Source organism: Tachyglossus aculeatus, chromosome X1 (assembly GCF_015852505.1).
Source record: "Tachyglossus aculeatus isolate mTacAcu1 chromosome X1, mTacAcu1.pri, whole genome shotgun sequence".
In the NCBI taxonomy this organism is placed as follows: domain Eukaryota; kingdom Metazoa; phylum Chordata; class Mammalia; order Monotremata; family Tachyglossidae; genus Tachyglossus; species Tachyglossus aculeatus.
The window spans coordinates 21,635,340-21,642,141 of NC_052101.1; positions in this window are offsets into that span (position 1 = coordinate 21,635,340).

The following is a 6,802-nucleotide window of genomic DNA, read 5'->3' on the forward strand; positions in this document are numbered from 1 at the left end:
GTTTTTGGTTCACGAGGCACGGAGGTTTGCGTTCTGGTCCTTCTGTCTTTCAGATCCCACTTTGCCCCTTTGGTTCCTTGGGTGTTTCCCGTGTTTCGACGCTGGTTATAAAGCACTCTTCAGAGTGGACGAAAGAGACCGTGAGGAAAGGAGACTTGAAAACACCGATCCTCCGCAGTCATCGGGTTTGTCGAGTAGGGTTTGATTGAAAAGGTCAGGCTGTGGGGAGAGAAACTGTTTTTTAAAAAAAATTTATAGTATCTGTTACTGTGTGCTAAGCACTGAGGTAGATACAAGCTTATTTTCTCACGGTAAATATTGAAATGATTTAAATGGGGGTCGGGGAATTCAGCAGGTAGGACCCTTTCTCGCCCATACAGTATCAATCAGTCAATCGGTGGCATATATTGAGCGCTAACCGTGCAGAGCACCCTACAGAGTATAGTAGGGTATAATGCGAACTTTCCCCCGTTGTTGGGTAGGGACCGTCCCTATATATATATATTCCTATATATATTTGTACTTCCCAAGCGCTTAGTACAGTGCTCTGCACACAGTAAGCGCTCAATAAATACGATTGAATGAACAAGTCAACGAGAAAACTGGAAACTCCATACTCACAATTGGTCTAGACCGTAATTGCCCTTTAGACCGTAAGCTTCTCTAGACTCTAAACTCACTGCGGGCAAGGAAGGCATCTACCTATCATCAATCGTATTTATTGAGCGCTTACTATGTGCAGAGCACTGTACTAAGCGCTTACTCTCTTATTGTACTCTCCCGAGCACTTAGTACAGTGCTCTGCGCACAGGAAGCTCACAAATGACAATGATGGAATTTAAGTGCTTATAATAATAACAATGTTGGTATTTGTTAAGCGCTTATTATGTGCAAAGCACTGTTCTAAGCGCTGGGGTGGATACAAGGTAATCAGGTTGGCCCACGAGGGGCTCAGAATCTTCATCCCCATTTTCCAGATGAGGGAACTGAGGCCCAGAGAAGTGAAGTGACTTGCCCAAGGTCACACAGCTGACAAGTGGCGGAGCTGGGATTTGAACCCATGACTTCTGACTCCAAAGCCCAGGCTCTCTCCCCATTTTAGACTGTGAGCCCACTGTTGGGTAGGGACTGTCTCTATACGTTGCCAAGCTGTACTTCCCAAGCGCTTAGTACAGTGCTCTGCACACAGTAAGCGCTCAATAAATACGATTGATTGATTGATTTCCACGGAGACACGCTGCTTCCAGTGCTTACTATGTGCCAAGCACTATTCTAAACACTGGGGTAGATATAAGGTAATCAGGTTGTTCCATGTGGGGCTCACAATCTTAATCCCCATTTCATTCATTCATTCAATCATATTTATTGAACGCTTACTTCATTCAATCATATTTATTGAGCGCTTACTTCATTCAATCATATTTATTGAGCGCTTCATTCAATTGTATTTAGTGAGCGCTTACTGTGGGCAGAGCACTGTACTAAGCGCTTGGGAAGTACAAATCGTCAACAGCGACGGTCCCTACCCAACAACAGGCTCGCAGTCTAGAAAGGGGAGGCAGACAGCAGAACAAAACAAGTAGACAGGCGTCAATACCATCAGAGTAAATAGAATTAGAGCTTTATACACATCATTAATAAAATAGAGGAATAAAGATGTACAAATGTATACAAGGGCTGTGGGGAAGGGGGGGGTGATGGGGAGGAGGAGAGGAAGGGGGAGCTCAGTCTGGGCAGGCCTCCTGGAGGAGGTGAGCGCTCAGTAGGGCTTTGAAGGGAGGAAGAGAGCGAGTTTGGCGGATGTGTGGAGGGAAGGAGGGCATTCCGGGCCAGGGGGAAGATGTGGGCCGGGGGTCGATGGCGGGACGGGTGAGAATGAGGCCTAACGGTGAGGAGGGTAGTGGCAGAGGAGCGGAGGGTGCAGGCTGGGCTGGAGAAGGAGAAAAGGGAGGTGAGGGAGGAGGGGGCAAGGGGATGGACAGCCTGGAAGCCCAGGGTGAGGAGTTTTTGCTTGATTTGGAGGTTGACGGGCAGCCACTGGAGATTTTTGAGGAGGGGAGTGACATGCCCGGAGTGTTTCTGTACAAAGATAATCTGGGCAGCACGGTGAAGTATGAACTAAAACGGGGAGAGACAGGAGGATGGGAGCTCAGAGAGGAGGCCGACGCAGTCATCCAGTCGGGAGAGGAGGAGAGATTGAACCAGCAAGGTAGCGGTCTGGATGGAGAGGAAAGGGCGGATCTTGGCCATGTTGTGGAGGTGAGGCCGGCAGGCTTTGGTGAGCGCTTAGTACAGTGCTCTGCACACAGTAAGAACCCAATGTGTTTCTTATATTGTCCTCTCCCAAGCGCTTCTTAGTACAGTGCTCTGCATACATTAAGAACTCAATGTGTTTCTTATATTGTCCTCTCCCAACTGCTTAGTACAGTGCTCTGCACACAGTAAGAACTCAATGTGTTTCTTATATTGTCCTCTCCCAAGTACTTAGTACAGTGCTCTGCATGCGGTAAGAACTCAATGTGTTTCTTATATTGCACTCTCCCAAGCGCTTAGTGCAGTGCTCTGCATGCGGTAAGAACTCAATGTGTTTCTTATATTGTCCTCTCCCAAGCGCTTAGTGCAGTGCTCTGCACACAGTAAGAACTCAATGTGTTTCTTATATTGCTTTCTCCCAAGCACTTCTTAGTACAGTGCTCTGCATACATTAAGAACTCAATGTGTTTCTTATATTGTCCTCTCCCAAGTGCTTAGTACAGTGCTCTGCACACAGTAAGAACTCAAGGTGTTTCTTATATTGTTCTCTCCCAAGCGCTTAGTACAGTGCTCTGCGCACAGTAAAAACCCAATGTGTTTCTTATATTGCTTTCTCCCAAGCTCTTCTTAGTACAGTGCTCTGCACACAGTAAGAACTCAATGTGTTTCTTATATTGTCCTCTCCCAAGCGCTTAGTACAGTGCTCTGCACATAGTAAGAACTCAATGTGTTTCTTGTATTGTTCTCTCCCAAGCACTTAGTACAGTGCTCTGCACACAGTAAGAACCCAATGTTTCTTATATTGCTTTCTCCGAAGTGCTTCTTAGTACAGTGCTCTGCATACATTAAGAACTCAATGTGTTTCTTATATTGTCCTCTCCCAACTGCTTAGTACAGTGCTCTGCACACAGTAAGAACCCAATGTGTTTCTTATATTGTCCTCTCCCAAGTGCTTAGTGCAGTGCTCTGCACACAGTAAGAACCCAATGTGTTTCTTATATTGTTTTCTCCCAAGCGCTTCTTAGTACAGTGCCCTGCATACATTAAGAACTCAATGTGTTTCTTATATTGTCCTCTCCCAAGTGCTTAGTACAGTGCTCTGCACACAGTAAGAACTCAATGTGTTTCTTATATTGTCCTCTCCCAAGTGCTTAGTACAGTGCTCTGCACACAGTAAGAACTCAAGATGTTTCTTATATTGTCCTCTCCCAAGCGCTTAGTGCAATGCTTTGCACACAGTAAGAACTCAATGTGTTTCTTATATTTTCTCCCAAGCACTTCTTAGTACAGTGCTCTGCACACAGTAAGAACCCACTGTGTTTCTTATATTGTTTTCCCCCAAGCGCTTCTTAGTACAGTGCTCTGCATACATTAAGAACTCAATGTGTTTCTTATATTGTCCTCTCCCAACTGCTTAGTACAGTGCTCTGCGCACAGTAAGAACTCAATGTGTTTCTTATATTGTTTTCTCCCAAGTACTTAGTACAGTGCTCTGCATGCGGTAAGAACTCAATGTGTTTCTTATATTGCACTCTCCCAAGTACTTAGTACAGTGCTCTGCACGCAGTAAGAACTCAATGTGTTTCTTATATTGTCCTCTCCCAAGCGCTTAGTATAATGCTCTGCACACAGTAAGAACCCAATGTGTTTCTTATATTGCTTTCTCCCAAGCGCTTAGTACAGTGCTCTGCACACAGTAAGCGCTCAATAAATACGATTGATGATGATGATGCTCTGCACACAGTAAGAACTCAATGTGTTTCTTATATTGTTCTCTCCCAAGCGCTTAGTACAGTGCTCTGCACACAGTAAGAACCCAATGTGTTTCTTATATTGCTTTCTCCCAAGTGCTTCTTTGTACAGTGCTCTGCATACGTTAAGAACTCAGTGCGTTTCTTATATTGTCCTCTCCCAAGTGCTTAGTACAGTGCTCTGCACACAGTAAGAACTCAGTGTTTCTTATATTGTCCTCTCCCAAGCGCTTAGTACAGTGCTCTGCACACAGTAAGAACTGAATGTGTTTCTTATATTGTTTTCTCCCAAGCGCTTCTTAGTACAGTGCTCTGCATACATTAAGAACTCAATGTGTTTCTTATATTGTCCTCTCCCAAGCGCTTAGTACAGTGCTCTGCACACAGTAAGAACTCAAGGTGTTTCTTATATTGTCCTCTCCCAAGTGCTTAGTATGGTGCTCTGCACGCAGTAAGAACTCAGTGTTTCTTATATTGTTTTCTCCCAAGTGCTTCTTAGTACAGTGCTCTGCATACATTAAGAACTCAATGTGTTTCTTATATTGTCCTCTCCCAAGTGCTTAGTACAGTGCTCTGCACACAGTAAGAACTCAATGTGTTTCTTATATTGTCCTCTCCCAAGTGCTTAGTACAGTGCTGTGCACACAGTAAGAACCCAATGTGTTTCTTATATTGTCCTCTCCCAAGTGCTTAGTACAGTGATCTGCACGCAGTAAGAACCCAGTGTGTTTCTTATATTGTTTTCTTCTAAGTGCTTCTTAGTACAGTGCTCTGCACACAGTAAGAACTCAATGTGTTTCTTATATTGCTCTCTCCCAAGCGCTTAGTACAATGCTCTGCGCACAGTGAGACCTCAATGTGTTTCTTATATTGCCTTCTCCCAAGTGCTTCTTAGTACAGTGCTCTGCATACATTAAGAACTCAATGTGTTTCTTATATTGTCCTCTCCCAAGTGCTTAGTACAGTGCTCTGCACACAGTAAGAACTCAAGGTGTTTCTTATATTGTCCTTTCCCAAGCGCTTAGTGCAATGCTCTGCACACAGTAAGAACTCAATGTGTTTCTTATATTGTCCTCTCCCAAGTGCTTAGTACAGTGCTCTGCACACAGTAAGAACTCAAGGTGTTTCTTATATTGTTCTCTCCCAAGTGCTTAGTACAATGGTCTGCGCACAGTAAGAACCCAATGTGTTTCTTATATTGTTTTCTCCCAAACGCTTCTTAGTACAGTGCTCTGCATACATTAAGAACTCAATGTGTTTCTTATATTGTCCTCTTCTAAGCGCTTAGTACAATGCTCTGCGCACAGTAAGAACCCAATGTGTTTCCTATATTGTTTTCTTCCAAGTGCTTCTTAGTACAGTGCTCTGCACACAGTAAGAACCCAATGCGTTTCTTATATTGTTTTCTCCCAAGCGCTTCTTAGTACAGTGCTCTGCACACAGTAAGAACCCAATGCGTTTCTTATATTGTTTTCTCCCAAGCGCTTCTTAGTACAGTGCTCTGCACACAGTAAGAACTCAATGTGTTTCTTATATTGTTCTCTCCCAAGCGCTTAGTACAGTGATCTGCACGCAGTAAGAACCCAATGTGTTTCTTATATTTTTTCCCAAGCACTTCTTAGAACAGTGCTCTGCATATATTAAGAACTCAATGTGTTTCTTATATTGTCCTCTCCCAAGTGCTTAGTACTATGCTCTGCACACAGTAAAAGTTCAATGTGTTTCTTATATTGTATTCTCCCAAGCGCTTCTTTGTACAGTGCTCTGCACACAGTAAGAACACGATGTGTTTCTTATATTGTCCTCTCCCAAGCGCCTAGTACAGTGCTCTGCCCACATGAAGAACTCAACATGTTTCTTATATTGCACTCTCCCAAGTACTTAGTACAAGTGCTCTGCACGCAGTAAGAACTCAATGTGTTTCTTATATTGCACTCTCCCAAGTGCTTAGTACAGTGCTCTGCACGCAGTAAAAACTCAATGTGTTTCTTACATTGCACTCTCCCAAGTACTTAGTACAGTGCTCTGCACAGATTAAGAACTCAATGTGTTTCTTATATTGTTTTCTCCCAAGTGCTTCTTAGTACAGTGCTCTGCACACAGTAAGAACTCAATGTGTTTCTTATATTGTTTTCTCCCAAGCGCTTAGTACAGTGCTCTGCACACTAAGAACTCAATGTGTTTCTTATATTGTCCTCTCCCAAGCGCTTAGTACAATGCTCTGCACACAGTAACTCAATGTGTTTCTTATATTGTCCTCTCCCAAGTGCTTAGTACAGTGCTCTGCACACAGTAAGAACTCAATGTGTTTCTTATATTGTTTTCTCCCAAGCGCTTCGTAGTACAGTGCTCTGCATACATTAAGAACTCAATGTGTTTCTTATATTGTCCTCTCCCAAGTGCTTAGTACAGTGCTCTGCACACAGTAAGAACTCAATGTGTTTCTTATATTGTCCTCTCCCAAGCGCTTAGTACAGTGCTCTGCACATATTAAGAACTCAAGCGCTTAGTACAGTGCTCTGCACACAGTAAGCGCTCAATAAATACGATTGATTGATTGATTGAATGAACTCAAGAAATACGAATGAATGCATGAATGAATGAATGAATGAATGAATGAATGAATGACTACCATTCATAAATTTTTCAACCTGGGATTTCGCATTCATTCCCCAACTCGCTCTTTACCGTCCCCTAGTGGTCAAATCCTAAATTGCACACAATTGTTGTCCAGGAAAAAATTTTTCCAGAGTTGTCTTAAAACCATAAACAATTATCAATCAATCAATGGTATGTAT